General features: G+C 52.1%; 1 long non-coding RNA gene across 1 annotated transcript; it reads right to left on the reverse strand.

Moving 5' to 3' along the window:
* Positions 1-1,569: 1,569 nt before the first annotated feature.
* On the reverse strand, positions 1,570-21,728 carry LOC144953238 (uncharacterized). The gene is made up of 3 exons (XR_013640780.1): positions 21,684-21,728; positions 20,931-21,012; positions 1,570-1,649 (listed from the first exon to the last, which is right to left on the reverse strand). It is a non-coding gene; the product is annotated as an uncharacterized LOC144953238 (long non-coding RNA).
* Positions 21,729-24,626: the final 2,898 nt, after the last annotated feature.

A 24,626-nucleotide genomic window follows, 5' to 3' on the forward strand; every position in this document is an offset into this window, starting at 1 on the left:
AGAAGGCCATCAGATATTCCACTTGTGCTCCCCACTGTACTACCTCGCTGAATGTTAGCCACCCCATGCTCTGCTCATTGTGAGCGTCTCTCCTGTGTCCCCTGTTGCTGGAGGGCGACTTCCTCCAACTCCCCAAATGCTTCAAGTGCATCTAGCCTGGAAATGTCCAGAAGTGTCCTTCATGTACATCCTCTACAGAGGGTGATTTGACATTGGTGGCACCAGTTCTTGGCAAGTCAAATCAGGACCATATCCTCCTATACCACATCAGTCCATCTCTTATCTAGACTTTGTCGTGCCCGGTCAGTCCGCTCTATCTGGCCAAACAATGCTGCATGGGCAGCTGGCAAAATAGATGGGCATGTATACTCTTTGGTTCTTTCGGTAAAGTCACGTAGGTAGAAAAAATAATAATAGATCACGCCGTTTCGATCGCAACACAAGCAACCGTCATCAGGTGTGAAACAAACATAGCAGGAGGACTGCTGCAGTCCTGCTGCTGTGTTTGTTTCATAATGCTGCTCGATTGAATCAATCATACAGAAAAGACAAAGACACACCCAATCAGCCATACACATACACACACAAATACAAAGATCCTCCATATAGTCTTAACAGACTGCTGGGACAAATGCTTTTAGCAAGCACCTTTGAAGGCTGGCACAGCATATGAGGGGGTGGGTAGCCAGCACCACGCACTACCACCTTTGTCTCCCCACATACAGCACCAAGTGCACACACACACATATATACCCACTTCTCAACACACCCATATACACACACAGACGCAGCGGTGACGTGGTGTAGCAGTGGCGTGTTCGCTGCTTGTTGCAAGAGGTTCGTCATCGAATACAGCAGCTGCCCTAAATAATATTACGAGGCAATTGCTTTGTCTGTATGGGTAATGAGAGTGCGCCACCTACAGGACGACCGGGGGGTTATTGCAGATTCGTGCTATGTTGTCTCACATCTCATCTGGGTGAAAGGTAAACGGGCGGAGCTAGCGGGAAGCCTCGAGAGCCCTCTAGAAGGTTCCGAGAGGGGCGTGGCTAGAGGCGGGGCTTAGCCCCGCCGAGAGGGATATAAGCAGAAGCAGCACAGGACTCTGGGTCGTCGGTGTGAAGAGCCCTGGGTCCCAATGTCGTCACCACCTATGCTACCACCATCACCCACGTGACGGGCTCCACCAGCAGAGCCTTCCCTCTTTCCGACACGCCGTCAGCCAGCGGCGAGGCGGAGAGAGAGCGAGTGCTAGGGCGGCGTGAGGGAAGCGTGCGCCGCGTACCGAGAGCAAGAGAGAGACAACTGCGAAGGAACGAGGGAGACACGTGCTGTACTGCAACTTAAGAATAAATATACAGATGAAGTTTGAACCGTGTCGGAGACATTTATTACATATGTAAGCATGTGGGTCTCTGTGTGTGTGTGACTATGGATCTCTATGTAAGTGTATGTGACTCTATGGGTCTCTATGTAAGTCTATGTGACTCTATGGGTGTCTCTTGGAGGAGAGTGACAGGAGCAGGAGGGTTCTTACCGTAGGCAGCTGGAGACGAAGTCTACCAAGGTGGGGTCGTGAGTGGCAATCGCCTCGTGGAGCGGGTAGCTCCCGAAGAATATTCTCTCATTGCGAGGCATCCCCGAGCCGTCTGTGGGAATGACGAGATGCAGGATGAACACTGTCACAAACCACGTCGGCCTCGCATAGCCACCAGCACAGACACGTAAAAAAACGTAGCATGATGACTCGGCGCGGGGTTGGGATCTGCCATACCACCCTGGGTTTTTACTGCGGTATGAATTTTTATCGTGAAATATTTTGAGCCGTTTGATTTGCAAGTGCCAGTTAAATACCCCCGTGACATAATTCCAAAGGAGTAGACCATTGTGTGCAAATGTCATGGTCCGAATTAGAAGATTTACACTGCCAATGACTTAATTGGGATGAGACATGGCGACATTGACCCTGACCGCCTTGACAAAGGAATTTGCATATCAAGAGGAATTTAGCATATTTATGGAAAATGAAGATATAGGATTAGTCACTACTTGTGGAATGCGTAGGAGGTGGGGGGAGTCTAAAAGTCATATTATGCCCGTGCATTATGTAGGATTAGCAGCATCAAAGGGAGGGAGTAGGGTTAGCAGTAATAAAGGGAAGGAATTTTAATAGTAAGGAGCTACAGCAGCTAAACCACCACGTAAAAAACGAAAATATAAACTACATCAGTGTCATCAATATACTAAATATACTCTCCAATAAGCTGAGCGACTAACAGTAAGTCATACATTACAATTCTATGTTGCAAAAAATATAATATGCCTCCAGCTAAACTTTTTTCTCTTACATCACACGGGTCTACCCCGTACAATATACTGCCAGAGACAAACCCAACATTAAATTATATACTGCATTACTATACACCACCCTATACCTTAGACTATACATTGTAATATTACACTATGTATTATTCTACCCACCCTACTGTATACCACACTGCTGTATATTCACTATATAATTACGATACTATATATTACCTTATACATTATATTAGACATTACACTTTCATATTATTTATTATTATACAATCTGCTATACACTATACAATTGACCGTCACGTGAAAAGTACTAAGAGGAAGCAACAAAATATGTCAATGGGAGAGTGATTCCCTGTGGAGAATACAAAAGATATATAGTCAATGCCAGTGAGTGGACTGCGGTCTGAAAGTCACCGTAAACGTGAACACAATCAGTTAAGATCCGAAATGGGTCATTACGTCCTTCCAATGATTGCTGAGCCAGAATCCATTTTCTCGGTTGAAAATGTATCTGTGTTTGTATATGTGGATCGCCTCATGAACGAATCTCTCATGGTTGCCAGATGGCTTGCAGAGAACCTCTGTCTTGGAGAAGCCAATGTCATGTGAGCCCACTGAATTGTAAGTGATCTGCCACGGCTGAGGTGTTTGTCCTACCGTGTTTCAGGTCTGCTTTATGTTCATGGATGCGGTCCGTGACATGTCGTTTGGTTTCTCCAATGTAACTGCTACCACAGAAGCAACTTAGTTTGTAGACGCCAGGGTACTGTATGTCTGGAACCACATCTTTTACAGACGGGACCAGATCAGGGATTTTATGTACTGTGTTGAATCGGACCTGGATCTTGTGTTTAATCAGGATTTTGGAGATCTTTTTTGTGACCCCAGCAATGTAGGGTAAGGTGATGGTTTTGAATGGCTCCTCAACAGGATCCTTCTTGATGGTTGGATTGATGGCTTTGCGGATTGTGTAGTCGGAGTAACCATTAGCCTTAAGAGCTTGGCGTACGTGTAATGTAGTAACTCGGCGGGAGACGACTTCACGGGTAGCACACTCTTTATTCCACCAACTTCGTTACACAGGTGACTAACACCCACTGTAGTTACTCGGGTGACTAACACCCACTTGGTTACTCGGGTGACTAACACCCACTTGGTTACTCGGGTGACTAACACCCACTTGGTTACTCGGGTGACTAACACCCACTTGGTTACTCGGGTGACTAACACCCACTTGGTTACTCGGGTGACTAACACCCACTTGGTTACTCGGGTGACTAACACCCACTTGGTTACTCGGGTGACTAACACCCACTTGGTTACTCGGGTGACTAACACCCACTTGGTTACTCGGGTGACTAACACCCACTTGGTTACTCGGGTGACTAACACCCACTTGGTTACTCGGGTGACTAACACCCACTTGGTTACTCGGGTGACTAACACCCACTTGGTTACTCGGGTGACTAACACCCACTTGGTTACTCGGGTGACTAACACCCACTTAGTTACTCGGGTGACTAACACCCACTTAGCTACTCGGGTGACTAACACCCACTGAGCTACTCGGGTGACTAACACCCACTTAACTACACGGGTGGCTAACACCAGCCTACCCCACATGGTTCTCCTGGCTACACCAACACGGGCTCTTACGCCCCGTAGCCTCTCGGAACACACCCAGCCGGGGTGTCCCACTCGACTCTGGGTCCCACAGTCCCGACCCACATGGGCGTCGGACCCCGGGTCCCACAGTCTCGCCTCCGAGCCACACAGGGCCCCGGTCCCAACAAGGACAGCGGGACTAGGGGTCTCAGGGCACTACCTCTTCACTCCGTCTTCGATCTTCAACTGGTTAACAACAACCCCGAGTGCTCTCGCGCGTCACCCTTTATACACCTCCTGCGGACGTCGCTGAGAGCACCCATCCCATTTGACCAATCACTGGGCGCTGGCTACGATCCTCTTTTCCCACCGTGTCAGCGCGCCTCACCACTCACGCCGCGCCGCCCCGTAATCTCTCACTCCCGGCGCGCGCGTCCACACCACGCCCACAACGCGTGCCCAACCCCACACCCCGTGCCGCCCCGTGATCCATCACTGTCGGCGCACGTCAACACCACCACTACATCACCCCCTACCACATAGCTCGCAGCCGACCCGGCTGCTATAAAAATATACAACACCCCCTCATGTGTGCCCCGTAACACAACAACAACATAACAACATAACACAACACGAACACCGCCATCCGCAAAAATCAGCAAATGCCACCACAACAACAGAACAATATGTACAATCCGGCGAGTGACAACAATAAATGTGTATGCCAAAAAAAAATATTTTTTTTCTTTCTTCTGACTCGTGCAGCGTCCCATTCTTCCCGAGCGTCCCTTGAACGGGACATTACCCCGGCAGAGGGGGAACACGGCGGTGAGCCCGGGTTTAAAAATTTTGTTAATTTTTTTTTTTCTTCTCATGAAAAGTGTTGTGTCCTAGCCCGAGTCCGCCTTGCCAGTCCGTCGTACGGCACCAGACGCGGTTGACCGTCCGGTGGTGCCGGCAGTTCAGGAAGGCACGGGCCAGGCATCGGGGATCCGCGCGTGCCGCGGGGTTCCGGTTCCCGACGGTCAACCGCCGTCAGGCCCGAAACACCTGGGGGTGGGTCAGGTGGAGACACGTGAGGATCAGCCTGCGACACATCCCTCCCCGAGTCGACGGTCACATCACACGCTCGGTCGTTACGGCACAAAACGGGGTCACGCGGTGCCGCGTAGGGTTTCAGTCGGGAGGGGTGCACGTACCAACGGCGTTTTTCCCATTTAATCTGTATACTCTGGGGTCGTGCAACCCGCACAATTTCCACCGGTCCCCTCCATGGTCTCAACAACTTGGGGGACGTAGCCAACGGTGCATGTGGACAATGCAGCCAGGCCTTATCGCCTGGTTTCCAATCGTGCGTATGCACCCTCCGTCCATGCAATCTCTCGTTCGCGATCTGCCGAGACTGCGAATTCAATCTCGCAGCCTCTCGCGCTTCAGCCAATTTGGCGATATTAAACTTGATGTGGTCTGCCAATTTAGATTTTGCACGTGGCTGGGAAATCCCCAGTTGGACGTCCATGGCCGGATCGGCCTCCCGCCCATACATAAGAAAAAATGGGGAAAACCCCGTCGCCGCATGAGGGGCCATTCGATAGGCCGCGAGCACCCCCGGTACCTGTAAGTCCCAATCAACCTGATCGTCGCAGACCTGTTGGCACAGCATAGACGTAATCGTCCTGTTCAGACGTTCAACCATTCCGTCAGTCTGCGGGTGGTACGGGGAGGTACGCACTTTCTTTGTACCCAACAGGTCGCACACCTCGCGCAACAAAACGCTCGAAAAATTCTTCCCTTGGTCCGTCAGCAAGCGTTCAGGGGCGCCCTTGTCCAAAACATAACCTTGGACGAAGGCGTCCGCCACTGCCGCAGCCGACTGGTTGGCGAGTGGCCACGCCATGGGCCAGCGGGTGAAGTACTCTACGCCAACCAGCAGGAACTTATTTCCCCTAGGTGTAGCGGGAAAGGGCCCCAAGATGTCTAACGCAACCAATTCGTTTGTGCGCGAAACCTGAATGGATTGCAGCGGTGGATTAGCCGCTACTGGTGGCGGCTTCCTTTGGGCGCACCTTACACATCCCTTAAGAATGTTCGCCACGTCGTTGCCCATCCCCGGCCAATAATAGTCTCGCTGGATTAGGGCGAGCGTTTTGTGAAAACCCAGATGCATGAGTCGTTCATGAGCAGCCAGAACGACCCTTCCCCGCATAGCAAATGGCACAACGAGCGCGTGACGCCGGGACATGTTGTCCCACTTCATCAAGAGGCCCTGTCTGCACACCCAGGAACCGACCCGCGTTTCCCCCCCCTCGGGAGTGTCAACCATCCGACGTAGCGTGAGTAGGGAGTTGTCGGCCATTTGGAGATGGCCCCACTCGATGAGAGGCAACGCTAACAGCGAGTCCCTCCCCGTGGGAGCGTCGACCCCCGTAGTATCAGTGGCGGTGAGCACAACTTCCGCGGGGACGGCGACAGGGGGTTTACACCGCGCCGATCCCAGCAGACATTCGCATTCCGTGCGCGGCGGCAACCGCGACAAGGCATCCGCGTTCGAGTGGTGCAATCCCTTGCGGTAAATCGTCGTGAATTGGTAGTCCTGAAGGACCTCCAACCATCGGGACAATTGGCCGGATGGCTGCGCCACCCGCATAGCGTACTGGAGAGCCGCATGGTCCGTACGAACCGTAAAATGACGGCCGTAAAGATACGGCCTGAATTGCTGTATAAAAAACACAATCGCCAGCAATTCACGACGTGTCACACAGTAGCGTTGTTCCGCAGGGGACAGAACCCTGCTACCGTAGGCGACCACCCGTTCAACCCCCCCGACCACCTGTGAGAGCACTCCCCCGATACCCGTGTTACTGGCATCCGTGTCGAGCAAAAACGGTTGCGTGAAATCGGGGTAACACAAGGGGGGAGCCTGCACCAAGGCGTCACGAAGGGAGCAGAACGCAGCCTCCTCTTCCGGCCCCCAGTGAAACCGCACACCTTTAGCCGTCAAAGCGTGCAGGGGCCTGGCTATGGTGGCAAACTGCTTGACAAAACGACGGTAATAGGAGGTGAATCCTATGAAGCTGCGGACTTCAGTGACCGAGGTTGGCGTTGGCCATGAGCTGACGCAGTGCGTCTTAGCAGGGTCTGTCGAGATCCCTGAACGACTAACGATATGGCCCAAGTACCTGACCGACTCCCGAAACAGAAAACATTTAGCCGGTTTAAATTAAAGCTTAGCGGAACGCATCCTGAGGAACACCGCTCTCAGACGCTGGAGGTGCTCCTCAAAAGTCCGGCTGAAAACGATGATATCATCGAGGTAGATCAAACAGGTGTCCCATTGGAGGCCCGACAAAACCAATTCCATGAGCCTCTGGAACGCGGCGGGAGCGGAATGTAAGCCCATGGGCAATCGGTTGAATTCAAATAGGCCTCCCGGCGTCCGGAAAGCGGTTTTAGGTTTTGATTCGTTATCGAGAGGCAATTGCCAAAATCCCGACAGCAGATCGAGCGTCGAAAAAAACTGTGCTCCCGCCAAGGCATCCAGCGACTCATCCATCCTGGGGAGCGGATACGCATCGGCCATAGAGATTTTGTTTAGGCGGCGGAAATCGACACAGAACCGCAAGGACCCGTCCTGTTTTTTAACTAGGACGATAGGAGCACCCCACGGACTGGAAGAGGGCGAAATGATGTCGGCCGCCAACATGTCATTAACCGCCGACTGCACATGCTCCTTCTCGGCTGGGCTGAGCCGGAAGGGATTCTGTCGAATAGGAGCCGCGTCCCCCGTAGCTATGTGGTGGCGCAACAGGTCTGTGCAGCCAATATCGTACTTGTGACTGCTAAACACGTCAGCAAACTCGAGTAGCAAGCCCCTCAATGCTCCCAACTGCACACTGGACAGGTTACTAGACCCGGCACACAACGAGTCCACACACTCTGTCCCCTCCTTACTTTGAGGATGCGTATCGGCACTCAATCCCGCGTGAGCAACGAGCTGTTCCTCGACGGGTAGCGGCGCGGCGTGAGCCAGCACCGTTCCCTGTGTAATTACGGCCGGCCGCGACCCCGTATTCAGGACCATAACGAACGGCTCACTGTCCCCCCTCACCATGGTCTGAGCTACCGCTAAGTCGAGGCCCCCTTTGGCTCTGTTAGACGGCCCCTACAGAACTCCCTGTGCCCCCGCATCCACCCCGAGGGGTTTTCTCAACCGAAGGGGTACCAACATTTGCGATCCCGGGGGCACCCGTACAGTCTGAGTTGCCAGCGCCTGCACCGTCGCACAAACCGTGCGCATTTTAGTAGGGCTCGTCAAAAACGCAACCCGCCGTCCCGATGGAAGCTCAATGCAGGCTTGATCTATGAGAATTTTGATGGGCATTTTGGACAGAAAGTCCGTACCTAGTAAACAAGGAACGGCCAGCGATGATGATACAAAAATAGGACCTGCCAATTTGATATCGCCAATACAAATAGTCGCCCGAATCTGGCCGATAATTCCCAGGGATCCCCCGTTCGCCGCGTAAAATGGTACGTCCACCGGCAGAAGGGGTCGACATTGGACGGGAAGAATGTTATAAATAAGGTCCGAAATGATAGTGGCCGACGCACCCGTGTCCACAAGCACCCGGACCTCAACCCCGTCAATAAACCCCGTTACCACGGACGACCCGGCCGACGCAGCCACCATCCTGTGGGCCAATTCGGACCATTCGACTGCTTTCGGGCCGTGTACGAACCCCCTTCGCCGAACCGAACCCCCGGTACCCTTATGCGGTCCCCGCACCGCCAAGCGGCGACCCGAACGTGCCGTGTATGGGGACCGAGCGCGTGAGGTGCCGCGACTTGCCGGGTTTAGTTGCGATGACTTGTGGCCCCGGTCGTCGTCCGGACGTGGTCCCGTGGCGCGCTGACGCGGAGCCCGGCACCCGGCTGCGACGTGACCCCGAAGGCCGCAGTTGTAGCAGACGACGAGGGACGTCGTAGGTTTTGGTTGCTCCAGCTTGCGGGATGAACGTGTGGGCGAACGACCTCCCGTTCTCCACTCCCCCGGTCTCGATACAGTGAAGGCCTCCTCCCGAGCCGCAGCAGGCTGAGGCTCGGCGACCGTGGCAGCCACTGCCGCGTTCCCCGCCGATGCGCAGATGACCGTTGGCTTGCGCTTGAGGACCTCGTATGCGTGAATACTCGTGGCAATCCCCAGGGAGCAGATGTCCATTTCGTCCGCCGTATTGATGGGGACTCCCAAGCCGTGAGCCAACGCCAACAGCTGCTCCGTCACCATGGCGTCCTTCCCCTCCTTGTCCATGCGGGGAAAAGCTGCGTCCGCCAGGGCGAGCAGCGCCGTGCGATAGGCGAGCGTCGTTTCTCCAACCACCTTTCGCCGATCGTAGAACTGGTGGCGACAGGTCGAAGGCGGCCCGAACACTTTAGCCATTAGGTGTAGCGCGGCCTGGAGCGTTGAGCGGGACGACCTAGGGGCCGATGTGAAGGCTGCAAGCGCATCGTCGTCGAGCATCGCTGGCAGCGCGCGCAGGGCAGTGGTGTCGGACCACCCCGACATTTCTTGATGTGTGAGGAACCTTCGTTGGAAGGCTCCCCAGTCGCCCCCGTCTGCCTTGAACGCCGACAGCGCGGGCAATCGTTGCTGGAGGACCCGGTCGTCGTCGTCGAAACGATTTTCCCGCGCGTCGCTGTGGTTGTAGAAAATGTCGGCTCCGTCTGCAGGCGCATAATGGAGGGCTCCGGCGCGCGCCGATGAGGCGGGCCGCTCTGAGTGGAGCTCTCCGCCCACGTGGTGTCCGCGCTTCCCGCCAATTAATGGCGGACCCTCAAAAACGGCGCCAACTTCAAAACTTTTGGCGCGAAGCGCCTTCTGGCGGGATCCCTCCAGCCGCGCCGCCTCCTCCAACCCCGCAGCCGTCCCTCCGCCCGCTGGAACGGAGATCTCCGCCAAAACTGCAGCGGCGGCAAGCAGCAACTCCGCCAGGCGGGAGTGTGCGTCCTGTAGGCTGGTGTCGGAGGCGAGCAGAGCGTCGGCCATCGCCGCGAAGTGCTGCATCGGCGGCAACTCCTCGTCCTCTCCTCCCGAGGTTGGTGTCTCCGGTACGCCGTCGTCTTCCCGATCTCGCTCGTGGGTACGGGTAGTCTTCCTAGTATCCATTCTTCTTGAAGACAGGTTTACTTCTGACGCCAGTTGTAATGTAGTAACTCGGCGGGAGACGACTTCACGGGTAGCACACTCTTTATTCCACCAACTTCGTTACACAGGTGACTAACACCCACTGTAGTTACTCGGGTGACTAACACCCACTTGGTTACTCGGGTGACTAACACCCACTTGGTTACTCGGGTGACTAACACCCACTTGGTTACTCGGGTGACTAACACCCACTTGGTTACTCGGGTGACTAACACCCACTTGGTTACTCGGGTGACTAACACCCACTTGGTTACTCGGGTGACTAACACCCACTTGGTTACTCGGGTGACTAACACCCACTTAGTTACTCGGGTGACTAACACCCACTTAGCTACTCGGGTGACTAACACCCACTGAGCTACTCGGGTGACTAACACCCACTTAGTTACTCGGGTGACTAACACCCACTGAGCTACTCGGGTGACTAACACCCACTTAACTACACGGGTGGCCAACACCAGCCTACCCCACACGGTTCTCCTGGCTACACCAACACGGGCTCTTACGCCCCGTAGCCTCTCGGAACACACCCAGCCGGGGTGTCCCTCTCGACTCTGGGTCCCACAGTCCCGACCCACATGGGCGTCGGACCCCGGGTCCCACAGTCTCGCCTCCGAGCCACACAGGGCCCCGGTCCCAACAAGGACAGCGGGACTAGGGGTCTCAGGGCACTACCTCTTCACTCCGTCTTCGATCTTCAACTGGTTAACAACAACCCCGAGTGCTCTCGCGCGTCACCCTTTATACACCTCCTGCGGACGTCGCTGAGAGCACCCATCCCATTTGACCAATCACTGGGCGCTGGCTACGATCCTCTTTTCCCACCGTGTCAGCGCGCCTCACCACTCACGCCGCGCCGCCCCGTAATCTCTCACTCCCGGCGCGCGCGTCCACACCACGCCCACAACGCGTGCCCAACCCCACACCCCGTGCCGCCCCGTGATCCATCACTGTCGGCGCACGTCAACACCACCACTACATACGTGCTTGAGTTCACTGGCAATATGTTCCTGGTCGGAGATGCATTGGGCTCTATGGTGTAGAGTCTTGATGAGGGAATTCTTCTGGGATGGATGCTGGTGGGAATCCGGTTTTAGGTAAGCATCCGTATGGGTGGCTTTCCTGTAGACAGAGTGGCTCATTGAACCATCAGGTCTCCTTTTAATTAGGACATCCAAAAAGGGTAGCTTGCCATCTTTTTCGACTTCCATGGTGAATCTGATGGCTGGGTGTATGGAATTGATGTGGTCGAGGAATTGGTCTAGAGCAGGCCGGCCATGTGGCCAGATGACAAAAGTGTCATCTACATACCTCTTCCATAAGGTCAGGCGTAGAGTGGCAGTCTGGATGGCGTCAGTCTCAAATTTCTTCATGAAAACGTTGGCTACAACCGGAGATAGGGGGGAACCCATTGGGGTGCCGCCCTCAGTTTGTTTGTAGAAAGTTCCATTCCAGGTGAAGTATGTATTGGTTAAGCAGTGTCTCACCAGGGGGGGTACCTCAGCATTCAGTCCTTCAATGATTGCGATGGTGTCAGGTAGAGGAACTTTGGTGAATAAGGAAACCACATCAAAACTGACAAGCAGGTCATCTGGGGACAGGGAAATTCCCTTGATTGTCAATACCAGGTGAGTAGAGTTTAGTACCGCAGAGGTGGTTTTTCCAGTGAAAGGACGCAGGATTTCAGACAAAAAACGAGCCAGTTTGTAGGTGGGGGAGTTGATAGTAGAGACAATGGGATGTGGTTGAGCCGAAACGACCATAATCGGCGTGTCGTTCTGAAATGACCATAATTGGCGTGTCGTTTCAAAGCTTGTGGATGTGGTCATTGAATTTGTTTTGGCTTTTTGGATGGCGGATGGTCCTAAGGACACAGACATAACCAAATTTCACCCTCCCCTACAACTCACCAAAGTATTGATCCTTGCAGGGAGCAGTATTCCACGCAAACCGAGGCGGCACCCCCAGGACCTACACATGAGTCAGACAAAGACCCCCCATATAGCCTTACCAGATTTTTGTGAAAAGTGCTATTAGCAATCACCACATTAAGGTACTCCTTTTTCAGGCTGTGCCAATCTAGTGGAGACACAGGACTGGTTTAGATAATCGTAACTGACGTTGATAGTCAGTGGAAATGGAACTCGGGTCGTGCACTAACCACGACACTACCAATCCCCACGGTTTAGGCACAGGCAGCATTAATGGCACGGTCCGGCCTTAGGCCATTCGCCACTTGTTTCAGTGCTTCTAATCCGATGGCCGTCCTGGAAAATTCAAGGATTATTAACTGTAAAATACTCTGCAACGTCTACTTCATTCATAGCGCGTCACTGGAAGATAGTCCGCGATTGTGGTCCCGGTCACAGCCCAAATTCGCCAAGTTACTTGCAAATTAATAAACTGTGGTTACACAGCTGCAGCCGCAGCAATAATTGCTTTATACTGGCAGGCTGACGCCCGTTTGTAGGCCAGCTTCTGGGTCATATTGTGCCACACAGGAACAGCTGCCAATGGGCGTGCCCAATCAGCTGCTTGACAAAATATGTGAAAGTCATTGCATGCCAAGTGCTCTGAGACCCTCAGATAAACGGTGCTCTCTGAAAACCAAATAAGTATCTAAAAAAAACAACGACGAGTGATTGCAGCCATCCCTGGCCAACCGTGAATTCTGCAATTGGGAAGTTTGAGTATACGCGGATTTATTTCTGTATACCTGCTTACCAACAGCAGCCTTCGAAATTTGAGTATCCACGGGTAAGGTATTAAGCACGTCACATGACGTGTGTATTACGTCATTGCATCACCGCATGACATCATGGTAATGCGTAAAGCCATTAAGGACGTACTGCGTATCGATAAGGTTTTTTTAATTCATATTTTCTTCCAATTCCAGGAAAGGGTTTCTTTTGCCCTTATTCATGAACCCGGAGCATGGTAGCGAGTAGTGAAGTTGAGAGAGTTGCGTCTGTGGCTTTGAGGAAGAGGAAAGTAGGTTTAGCCTCTGCCCCTCCTCCTTCTAACCAGCCCTTCCCTCATCATCTCACTGTCATCGTCGTCAACATTAAAGGCATGCAAAGTTAATTTCACGTTCATTTATGTTTTATGTTGTGTCATGTACTGTATTTTATTCGGTGTTTAATTAATAAGCAGGCAGCTGAGTTAAGCGATGATGCGTCTGACCGTAGCCTATTTCCCATAGGCCCCTGGACTTTACCAACCATGGTTTTGCCAACCGTGGCATTTTCCAGGAACCTAACCGTCCTGGGTTGGCGAGGGATTGCTGTATTTAGCAAGTAGGTTTTCACAACCAATGGGGTCATGACAGCTGTTTACGAATAAGGGCAACGTAACAGGGTTATCCTGACTTCCTGCAACTTGTCCTGCAAATGCTTGACACCGTTTAAAGCGATGCATCGCATCTATTTAACTCTTCTTGGTTCTTTCGGTAAAGTCACATAGAAGGGAAGTAATAAAATAATAAAAATAAAACATAATAAAATTATTCTCACGACATTTCGGCTACAACGCAAGCAGCCGTCTTCAGGTGAAGAATGAGACACTGCCAAGCTTGGAGCTTATATATAAGCTGGGTTGGAGGTGGAAGAAGAGCGCCTTAACAAAAGAATGTGCATATCAAGAGGAATTTAGCATATTCATGGGAAATACGTAGGAGGTGGGCGGGGGGGGGGTTTCAAAGTCATATTATGCCCATGCATTATGCAGGATTAGCAGCATCAAAGGGAGGGGGTAGGGGGTAGCATTAACAAAGGGAGGGAATGTTAATAGTATGTAGAAGTAATGAAACATGTCAATGAGAGCGGTGGCAGGAGACCCGCAGCGGAGCAAATAATGCATTCCCTGTGGAGAACACAAGATACACAGTCAATGCCAGTGAGTGGACTGCGGTCTGAAAGTCACCGTAAACGTGAACAACAATCAGTTAAGATCCGAAATGGTTTATTACGTCCTTCCAATGATTGCTGAGCCAGAATCCATCTTCTCGGTTGAAATTGTCTCTGTGTTTGTATATGTGGATCGCCTCATGAACGAATCTCTCATGGTAGCCAGATGGCTTGCAGAAAACCTCTGTCTCGGAGAAGTCAATGTCATGTGAGCCCACTGAATTGTAACAGTGATCTGCCACGGCTGAGGTGTTTGTCCTACCGTGTTTCAAGTCTGCTCTATGTTCACGGATGCGGTCCGAGACAAACGACATGTCTCGGACCGCATCCGTGGGAATGTTAATGCATCACATCAGGTACTCATTTAAAGCTGAGTGGAGCGAGTGGGAGGCCCATCACCGGTTCCGATAAACGTCACTGGTGTTGAACGTGAGCGGAAATTGAACGGAGGATAATGGTTTCAAAGCGCAGCGCAATGACTGCTACACTACCGCTCCCCACACACATGCTTGTATACACACACACACTCACACACAGCAACAACAGCTGCCATTCGTCACTAAGTGGCGGTGACATCACCAAGGTGCTTGTGCCAGGCCAGGTGCACACCGAGACCACGTGAAGTGCCGAAGGCTTGCTGACAGGTCAGAGGACAGAAGACTTTTTTTTTTATTTGACCAGGTAAGGCCCACTGAGCTATTTAGCTATTTTTCAGAAGCGATCTGGCTACAAATGATAGCTCAGCGAATTTGCTTATCATGTGCCAAATACACTAAAAGCATGTTTCTAAATTTAGAGGGAAAAACCAGAGGACCCAGAGAAAAATCCATGTGACCACGGAGAGAAAGGAATGCAAACTCCAAATATACAGGCGTCAGAATCGGGATCGTACTCATAACCTCCTGTATACCAGGGGAGGTAGTTAAAATCTCGCCACCATGGTGTTGGGTTGGCTGACTGAGGGGGCATCTGTGCCCCCTTACTCTGCCAACTTGCTGCATTTTAGTGACTTGACACTCTGCTCATTGTCGTGAGCGTCGCTCTTCTGCCCTCTGTTGTTGGAAGGTAACTGCCTCCAACTGCCCAATAGCGTTCTTCATGACATCGCGAGTCTTGAGCAAGTCCACTCAGCTCCACATCCTTCCCATATTGCAACAGTCCATCTCTTCTCCAGGCCGTGCCGCGTCTGTTTAGCCCTCTCTATCCGGCGAAACAGAAACTGCAGCTGGCTGCAGTCCCGGATCGCTCTCACGGTTTATCAACCGTAACCACACCTCGTACCTTACCCACGTCCTTCTTCACTCACCACCGCTCTTCTTACTTTCATCTTCCATTACATTTTTCATATAATTTATTTTCATTATTTTCATTATTACTTTGGCGTCGCCCGAGTTTTGGGTGGCAGGAGATCCCTGCACCCAAACCCGCCCGCCTCCGTGTTCACTGCACACGCCTCGCGGCGCTACAACAGCTGACAAATGCCGTTTACTGCAGTGTCACACAACCCGCCTTAACTGCCGCATCGCACAGCTGTTGGGCAGTGCGAGTAAACGAGGCCTGCTGCTTCGACTCACGAAGCTGGAGGACGCTGGCTGTATTGTTCATGCAGCGCGGCTTAACAGCCGCCCCGGGTACGGTTCTTGCCAGCAACGTCCTCACAAGGCACCTCTTCCTCCTCTATCAGCGAGTGTGAGCTTGGCGTGCCCCAGCATCGCCAGCAAGTGGGAGATCTACGTGCTCCGTCCAATGTTCACCACCATCAGCGAGTGGGAACGCGAAGCAGACTGTCATCTCCTCAACACGAGAGAGTTGGCTTGCCTGCTGCCCAGCACCACCAGTGAACGGGAGCTCTGCGAGGTTCGTCCATCCTGCTGCATCACCTGCGAGCTGGAGCACAGCGCGTGGTCAGCTAATCCACTGGACCTCGTGTTCTTCTGGCTGCTCCATTGTACGCCCCGCCTGCGTGGTTCTGTACGCCCGTGTACGCGCTCAACGAGTGTTTACACAGGCGTGTTTCCATCCGCTACGTACGGGGAAGTGCTTGCTGACAGCGTGGAGCTTGGACAACGCCACCTCGACTTGCTGCTCAGGGCAGCAGAGCCGCTGATTGGAGTCCACCCGAATCCGGGCCCCTTCATCAGCACCATCGGTGCAGCACGGGCTGATATAATAGGGCTACGACATGCGCCATCTCTTCATCATCTGCACCTGGAACCCGCGCTCCTGAGGACGCTCTCTGTCCTTGGGCTTCTCCGAGGTCAACGTCGGAGACTGCATCGGCACCGTGGTTGCAGAGGTGGTAGGGGCCACCGTTCACAGGTCGACCTCGAACCAGCCAACTCCTCTATTCCCTCGACGCCTCACCTGCACGGATCTTCACATCTACCTTCACACATCCGCCTCGGCCTACTCAACGCACGCTCCATCACCAATAAATCAGCCCTGATTCACGACACCATCTCGGACCACCACATCGACCTTTTGCTCATCACTGAGACCTGGTGCAGGCAAGACTCCCCGCCAGCCATCTCTCTGGAAGTTGCGCCCCCAGGATACAAGGTTCTTCATAAACCTCGCGCAACTAACCAGCGGGGTGGTGGCTTAGCGGTTGTTTACAATGCTCACTTGAAAATTAAAGAGCTCTATCTACCAATGGCTCCCGCCACCTTCGAGGTCCAGTCCGTATCCCTTACTACTAACAACGAGTGCTTTTCCATTATTTCCATCTATCGCCCTCCAGATGGCAGCATCAACACCTTCTTAAATGAGCTTTCGGAATTCCTATATCTGATTCCTAACCCATCTCACAGGCTCGTGCTTACAGGTGACTTTAATTGCCCCGGCAATACCCCAGCCTCCATCGATAGTCACCTTGAGTCAACTTTGGCCTGCCATAACCTGGTCATCACAAACTCAGGCCCCACCAGAGCTTCGTCAACAAACGTTGAGAGCATGCTCGACCTGGTTCTGGAACCTGACCAGCACCGACGCATCACTGCACTGGGAGTTTTCCAAACTGGTTACTCCGACCACCGCCTCATACTTTCTTCCCTCCAATTTCCCAAGCCAATCACCATCAAATTCACCCGCAACTTGCGTAATTTTAAGGGTATCGAGTTTTCTGCTTTTCATCACCTCCTTGCAAATTCGCTTTCAATGTTATCCCCATCATCGGATCCAACCGTCTGCGCTCTCCAACTAGAAGCTGACATGAGGGCAGCGCTGGACAAACTAGCTCCATTAAAATCACGAACCGCTAGGCAGTCTTCCCACGACACTCACTGGCTCTCAAGAGATGCCATCATTGCTAAGCGAACCAGGAGGCGCCTTGAAAGTATCGCATCCCGCAGTGGTCTACCTGCTGATCGACTTGCTTACAGAGTCGCCTGCAGGAAAACTAACAAACTGATCCTAGTCTCACGTTCCTCCTACATTGAGGAACGCATCAAAAAAGCAACCGGAAAACCGTGCATTCTATGGAAAAACCTCAAAGATCTTCTACATCCTGGTAGCATCATGGTCCCTCACCTTAGCGATCCCCTTGCCTCAATGAAACTTGCCACCTCTTTAAATACTTACTTCACCAACAAGCTAATCACTGTCGCAAACTCGTGCACGTCTACCGACACATCGCACCATTGTACCCCGCTCATGGAACCTAAAATTGTAACCACTAACCCAGACACTCTTCTATTACACTAAAGCCGGTGTCTACAAAAGACGTTTTCTCTTTAATTGAATCACTTCATTTGAAGTCATCTCCACTCGACGTGCTCCCAGGTTCCTTGTTCAAGCAATGTGCTCCGGAACTCGCCATCATGATCAAGAACATCGCAAATGCCTCCTTCTCTTCGGGGTGTTTTCCGTCCAACCTCAAACCTGGCCTGGTTTCTCCCTTGTTAAAGAAACCAAGTCTAGACCCGGATGACCCATCTAGTTATCGTCCCATCACTAACCTCTCGAACCTCTTTAAACTCCTTGAACGACTAGCCCTCGCCCAGCTAAAACCACACATCACCTCCTCCGCAAACGACTGCTGCTTCCAGTCAGCTTATCGTCAAAACTATTCCACAGAAACAGCACTCACTAGAGTGCTCGATGACATTTTAACGATCATTAATTCCGGCTCAACTGTTGCACTTGTAAGTCTGGACATTTCGTCAGCCTTCGACACCATCAACCATTCGCTCCTTACTTCCCTCCTGAAATCCGACTTTGGTATATGCGGCTCAGCACTCAAGTGGATAGTTTCGTACCTTTCTGACCGGCAATCTTCAGTCAGGGTGGGCATGTCCACATCGCCTGAAACAATAGCATTATGCGGGGATCCCCAGGGCTCTGTACTAGGTCCCCTGCTCTTCACAGCCTACACTTCCCCGATCGGCCAGCTCATCGCAAGCTTCGGTGTTAAGCATCACTCATACGCGGATGACACGATTCTATTCACCGCCATCGATTCTAGCAATGCATCTGGATTCGAGAGGCTCTCGGAATGTACCACCGCCGTGCAACAATGGTTCACTGCACACAACCTAGCCCTTAATCCGAAAAAGTCTGTGGCCATTATGTTAGGTACCAAGCAACGTCTCAATTCAGCAGCACTCCCCACACACATACACATCTTCGGTCACAGCATCAAGTTCACCGACCGCTTCAGCTACCTCGGTGTCATCCTAGATTCAACTTTATCCTTCGACCGTCAAACCAACAATATCATAGCTCATGTAACTTTCACCTGAAGGCTCTCAGACACATACGTCCTCTCATCTCTACTGAAATTGCCAACACATTGGCATGTTGCATAGTTGGGTCTCGCCTTGACTATTGCAACTCCGTCCTAGTCCGGACCTCCGCTGGCAACCTAAAGAAACTTCAAAGACTACAAATTAACCTATCACGCGTCGTCATTGCCCACACTCATCCCCGTCTCGACTCACTAGCTTGTCTCCGTGCTCTCAACTGGCTACCCATCGCCAGTAGCGTCACATACAAGACCGCCTGCCTCTGCCACAATGCCTTCATATCCGCCTGCCCGCAGTACCTTTTTTCATTATTGACAACTTGCAGCTCAGCACACGGCAGATGCCTGCGCAGCGCGACTCACGACCTCCTCTTGATACCAAGATCCAGGATGGTCATGTCTATGCGCCGCTTCTCGGTGGCAGCCTCAACAGTCTGGAACGATATCCCTCTGCACATTCGCAGCATCACCTCAATCGCCTCCTTCAAGAGAGACTTAAAAACTCACCTCTACAATCATGCTTTTGAGCGACTCTGAGCTTGGCTCCGCGCCTCTGAGTTGCGGCCACTACTTCTGCAAATTTGCGCGTGTTACAAATTGAACAATTATTATTATTTACATAGGGCTATATATATACTAAATGGGTCGCGCTACTTACCTGCAGTTGCAGACAGGGTCCACCAGGGGCAATACCACCACCACTACCACCACCACCACTACCACCATAGCGGCTGCAAGATTCCCCAGCTCTGAGGCAAGGGGGCTGCGGGGTGTGCTGGGATCCCCCGGGACCCCCCTTGGAACTTTATAGAAGGGAGGCGTGGCCGAGGATGGGCACGCTTCCGGAGCTGTATAAAAGCCGGACCTCTGGAAGGGTCAAGCCAGTTGAAGACTGAAGACCAGCTAGCCAAGACCCTGGGAGTCTTCTGACCCGTCGTCCTTGTAAGGGCCGGGTCTGAGTGGGCCAGTGATGCAACCCTGGAACCCTCGGGGCCCAACGTCCTTGTAAGGGCCGGGACCGAGCGGCCCTGTGGTCGGGACCTGTACCTTGGCTGGGTGAGGTCAGAATAGCCTCCCCTAGGTCACCCTTAGCCGGAGGACCCAGAGACTGTAGTCCCAAAAGTAGGGCACGCCAGTCCGAAGGCGGTACCTCCTTAGGCAGCGGGTGAAGGGGCCATTACCCCTTCAAGTGTTAGGGTTCGCTAGGTGCTGTATCGTAGCAATTGTTAATAAACGTGTTGCCTCTAACCGTCCGTCTCCACTTTCATGAAAACCCACACTACACATGCAGTGGCTGGGCATGTGGGCTACATGACACAGCCAATGCAGCATTGCCCATTGGGGGAGTTCACTGATGGGAATGTGTCCAGATCTTTCAAGGATTTGTGTGCTCCTCGCACAATCCAGCCTGGTTAAACACAATATGGATCATAGGCAGGCCATCCTGATAATTTCGAACCAGTGAAGATATTCTATGAGAGGGGTCCACATTCCGCAAGCAAAGAGAAGGGAGGGCAAGACTGTTGCCGAAAATACCAGGATCTTCGTGTGGAGTAACAGACCAGGTAGCTCCACACAGCGTTAAGCAGCTGATCAAAAGATAATGCCGCTCGACTGATTCGGAGGAAGACCTCCGCTGCCCAACTGGATTTGGTCATAAGCACATTTCTCCACTCTCTCCACAACTGCACCATCACGATGGGAAGTTGACTCAGTGGAGTATTGGATTATACAAAATACTGGAGCAGGTGCTTAATTTGGTGGTGCTGATGGTAAGGTCTATCTGTTAGTGGCATGCTGCAGGGTCAGCAGCAGAACCTCCAACTCATCAGTATGCATCAACCACCAGGTAATCACTGTGCATAACATGGTAAACCAGGAGGATCAGCCTACCATTGTATCTGTACCAAATTAAAATTCCACAGGTACATCCATGGAAGGCTTCTCGAACTATATGGTCGAAGATGATGTAAATAATGTAGGAGCCAGATGAGATGCCTGTCGCACCCCAAGATGAACAGGGAACGGCTCCCGGCTGGTGTTGCTCATGAGCGGAAATTGAACTCGGGTCACCAGGTTCGTAGCGCAGCACGCGAACCGCTACACCACCGCTCGCACACCGACACACATACTAATGCATGCAGTTGAGGTCACTTACTCTGAGAAGTCTAATGGAAGCTGCAACCAAAGTCCGTTACCCGCACGGTCCCAGCCACGGAGTCCTTGACCAAGATGTTGCCCTAGACCAGGGGTCGATAACGAAAATAACAAGATAATTTTTTTTTTATTCGGGAAAAAAACTACATTTTTCAAGAGCCGTAATGCACTGTGTGGTGAATACGAGATGGTGGTCCTGAATAAATAACGTTACTAAGCAGTCCTTAAAGAGCCGCACGCGGTTCCAGAGATGCAGGTTACCCTAGATGAAGAGCGGCAGAAGTCGTTCACGCTTAGAGGTTACGATAATACAAATTTCGGGAAGCAGAGGATGGATCATTTAAAAGGTGTCCAATGTGGCGAATACCTGAACCAGTCCTGGGCACCCCCTAGGTCAGCTCAACCATAAATGAATATCTGGAGCAGGGTGTAAACATCAACACTGGGGAGACAAAGGCAGCTGGCATGTGCTGCTGGCCACACCACCTGCATAAGCCGTGTGGGCCTTCATAGGTGCTCACTAACAGTACTTGCCCCAACAGCCTGTAAAGACTATAAGGACGATATTTGTCTTTATCTTTGTATTGTGCGAGTGTGAGTGAGTATGTGGAGTTTGTATGTTCTCCCCCTAGTTTTGCATGGGTATCCTCCGGATCCTCCGAACTCTTAACAAATTATAATGGTCATCTATCACGTGATAGCTATATAAGTTCTTGGTGCCCACTGCTTGATTGTGTATCCCAAAATACCAAACCTCATGTGTGGACAGGACCTCCTTTATCTGGCCGTTACTTAGTAGGTGACCGTAGAGTTGCAAGATGCCTGCAGACAAGAACAACAGCAGCAGTATTGTACAGTTGAACTCTTAATGATGTTAATTGGTTCCATAAAACTGGTCATTAAGTGATTTGGTCGTTAAGCGAGCATAGAAAATACACGTTCAATGTATATTAATACACGAAGGTACTAACAACATTATAAACACATAATATCAAAAGAAACACGGTTAATCAACGCATACATTAATATTTACTGTACCTATGTAGTGAGCCCAACTGAGTCGCAGACGTTGTTCCTTTTAGAGGCAACACTTTATTTGTAACACGTAACACAAAGGGGTAACTGCCCCTTCACCAGAAACAGCCTAGGGTGGTGACCACCCAGCTAACAACACTATGCATAGGAGTTACTGCTAGAAAGGGTCGGGCCTCACTCGGGTCCGCGACCACGTGTTTGCCTCGTAAGACGTAGAGCTTCCAGCTTGAGATGTAAAGCTTCAGCTGGTGGACGTGGAGCTTCAGCTGGAGGACGTGGAGTATCAGCTGGTGGACGTGGACTATCAGCTTGTAGAATGCAGCGACCCCGGTCTCTCTCAGGGACCCGCCTTATATCCCCCCACAGGTCGGGGCCACTCCGCCCCTGGCCCAGTCCGCCTTTTGGAGCCTTTTAGCTCAAGAGCTCTCCCCGGACACATATACACCCCTTAGTCCCCCCACTTAGGGGCCTCTCTGTGGACACTCTAAATCATGTGTCTGCAGGGTCAACCAGAGTGTCATGGCCCGAGGCAACCCTGTCCTTGGGCTGACACTCTCCCGCTCCCCCTCGTGGGAGACTGCACTGCACGCTATGCGTGGTGCCTGCGCTATCCCAGCGCTCACCAAGCTCCACTAGGGCTGGTACTACACCCACCACGGGGTGGACACGATGACAATGCATCGCACGCCACGGCCCTTCCGGGCCAGCACCATACAGTGACATCCCCGATGTCACGACACCTACAACAGCCCATCGTTAACAGGAGAATGGTCGGTAAGCGAACACATTGGGAGCTATGGAGGTCGGTCGTTAAGCGATTTGTTGTTAACAGGGATGGTCGTTAAGAGGAGTTGTACTCTACACTACACTATACACGACTATACACAAGACTACTATATACCACTACTAAATACGAAACTACTATACACTACACTATACACTACCTTAAACTACTATACTTTATGAAGGCTTGTTGTTGAGCGATTAGTCAATAACCGGGGTGGTAGTTAAGAGAGGTTCTACTGTATTGTTAATGATGATGCTTGTTTACCCAAGAAAGCCTCAACATGTCTCACGAGGCTCCTGTCCATGCTTTCGCGGCAGGGAATGGTGGAGAGGGGGGGCGATGTTCCTGTGTGGGACCCCGACTGCCGAGTCACTTTCCAGGTGACCTTTGTAGCAATTTGACGTTTGGCCGATAATACTCCACACACGGTCGCAAAATAGCCTACGCCGCTCACTTGGATGTGGACGTTAAAGATCCCGCGACGTCACTCGTCACGGTCTAGGTTTGGCCCAAATATAAAAAGTTACACCAGAAATCACTCAACTAGGACAAAGACAAAGATCCCCAGAATGGAAGAAGAGGGGGCGTGAATGCCAAATGTGCTAAATTATTCGTGTTGATAATATTTTTTTTTATAATTAATAGTAATTGGCGAGATCACCTTCAGGTGATTTGCTGACGAGGGGCGTGCGCACTGGACGGTTGATGGTAGCAGTCCGGGTCACCTCCCTGCTCAGCTCTCCCAACAGCTGCTTTGGGTGGGGCTGCTCCAAACACAGAGACAAAAGGGGGAAGGTGAGTGAGTGGTGAGTGATGGGTGAGTGAGGGGTGGGTGATGCTTGAGTGATTGGTGAGTGCGTGATGGTTAAGCAAGTAGTGAGTGAGGGTTAAGGGGTGAGTCATGTTTGAGTGATTGGTGAGTGATGGGTGAGTGACTGTTGGGTGATGGTTGAAGGGTGGCTGATGGTTGAGTGGTGGGCGAGTGGTGAGCGATGGATGAATGATTATTGAGTGAGTGGTGAGTGATGGTTGATTGATTGATTGGCTGGTGAGTCAGGGCAGGTGATGGTTGGGTGATGGGTGAGTGAGGGGTGAGTGATTCGTGAGCTCCCCTACCTGCAGCACCTCCAGCTCCTCCTCCACCACCTCCAGCTCCTCCATCTCTGTATTATCCACCATCTCCTCCATCCACCACCACCTCAAGCTCCTCCATCCCCTCCCATTCTTCCTTCTCCATGTCCCCATCCTCCCACTTTTCCATCATTGGCCACTCTTCAGCTTTCTTCCCCTCTTCGGCTGTCTACCACTCTTCCTCCGTATCGCTGCCCGCCCCCTAGAAGAAACTGGGACAGAGCGCGTGAGGGAGCCACGCTGCCCAGCGTGGGGGGTGTTCAACATGGGGTTCAAGAACCCAGGTGCTCATGCCGCTGCTGCTCACTAATGGCTTCAGAGTGGAGGCGCCGTTGGGCCGCACATGCGGCAAGGCCGAGCAGCTGGTGGCCAAGGTGCGCGTCCCCTTCTCCAGCAGCAGCTGCATGGGCGGCATGCCGCTCCACCAGCTCGGGCACCTCATGCGCATCTTCAACCCACCCGAGCTCAGCAGTCAGATCACGGTCAAGACCCTGGGATGAGCTCCCACTCGAGAGTGGTCCTCCCCTGGCTGCTGTTTGTGCTGCTACTCGGCTGTTTAGGACCGGTAGAGTGGACAGCTTCTTAATAAAATTTCGATTTAAAGCTTTCGTGACTGCAGGGATTCATCTTCTTGGTTCTTTCGGTAAAGTCACGTAGAAGGGAAGTAATAAAATAATAAAAATAAAACATAATAAAACAATTCTCACGACGTTTCGGCCACAACGCAAGCAGCCATCCTCAGGC

Source organism: Lampetra fluviatilis, chromosome 73 (assembly GCF_964198595.1).
Source record: "Lampetra fluviatilis chromosome 73, kcLamFluv1.1, whole genome shotgun sequence".
Taxonomy (NCBI): domain Eukaryota; kingdom Metazoa; phylum Chordata; class Hyperoartia; order Petromyzontiformes; family Petromyzontidae; genus Lampetra; species Lampetra fluviatilis.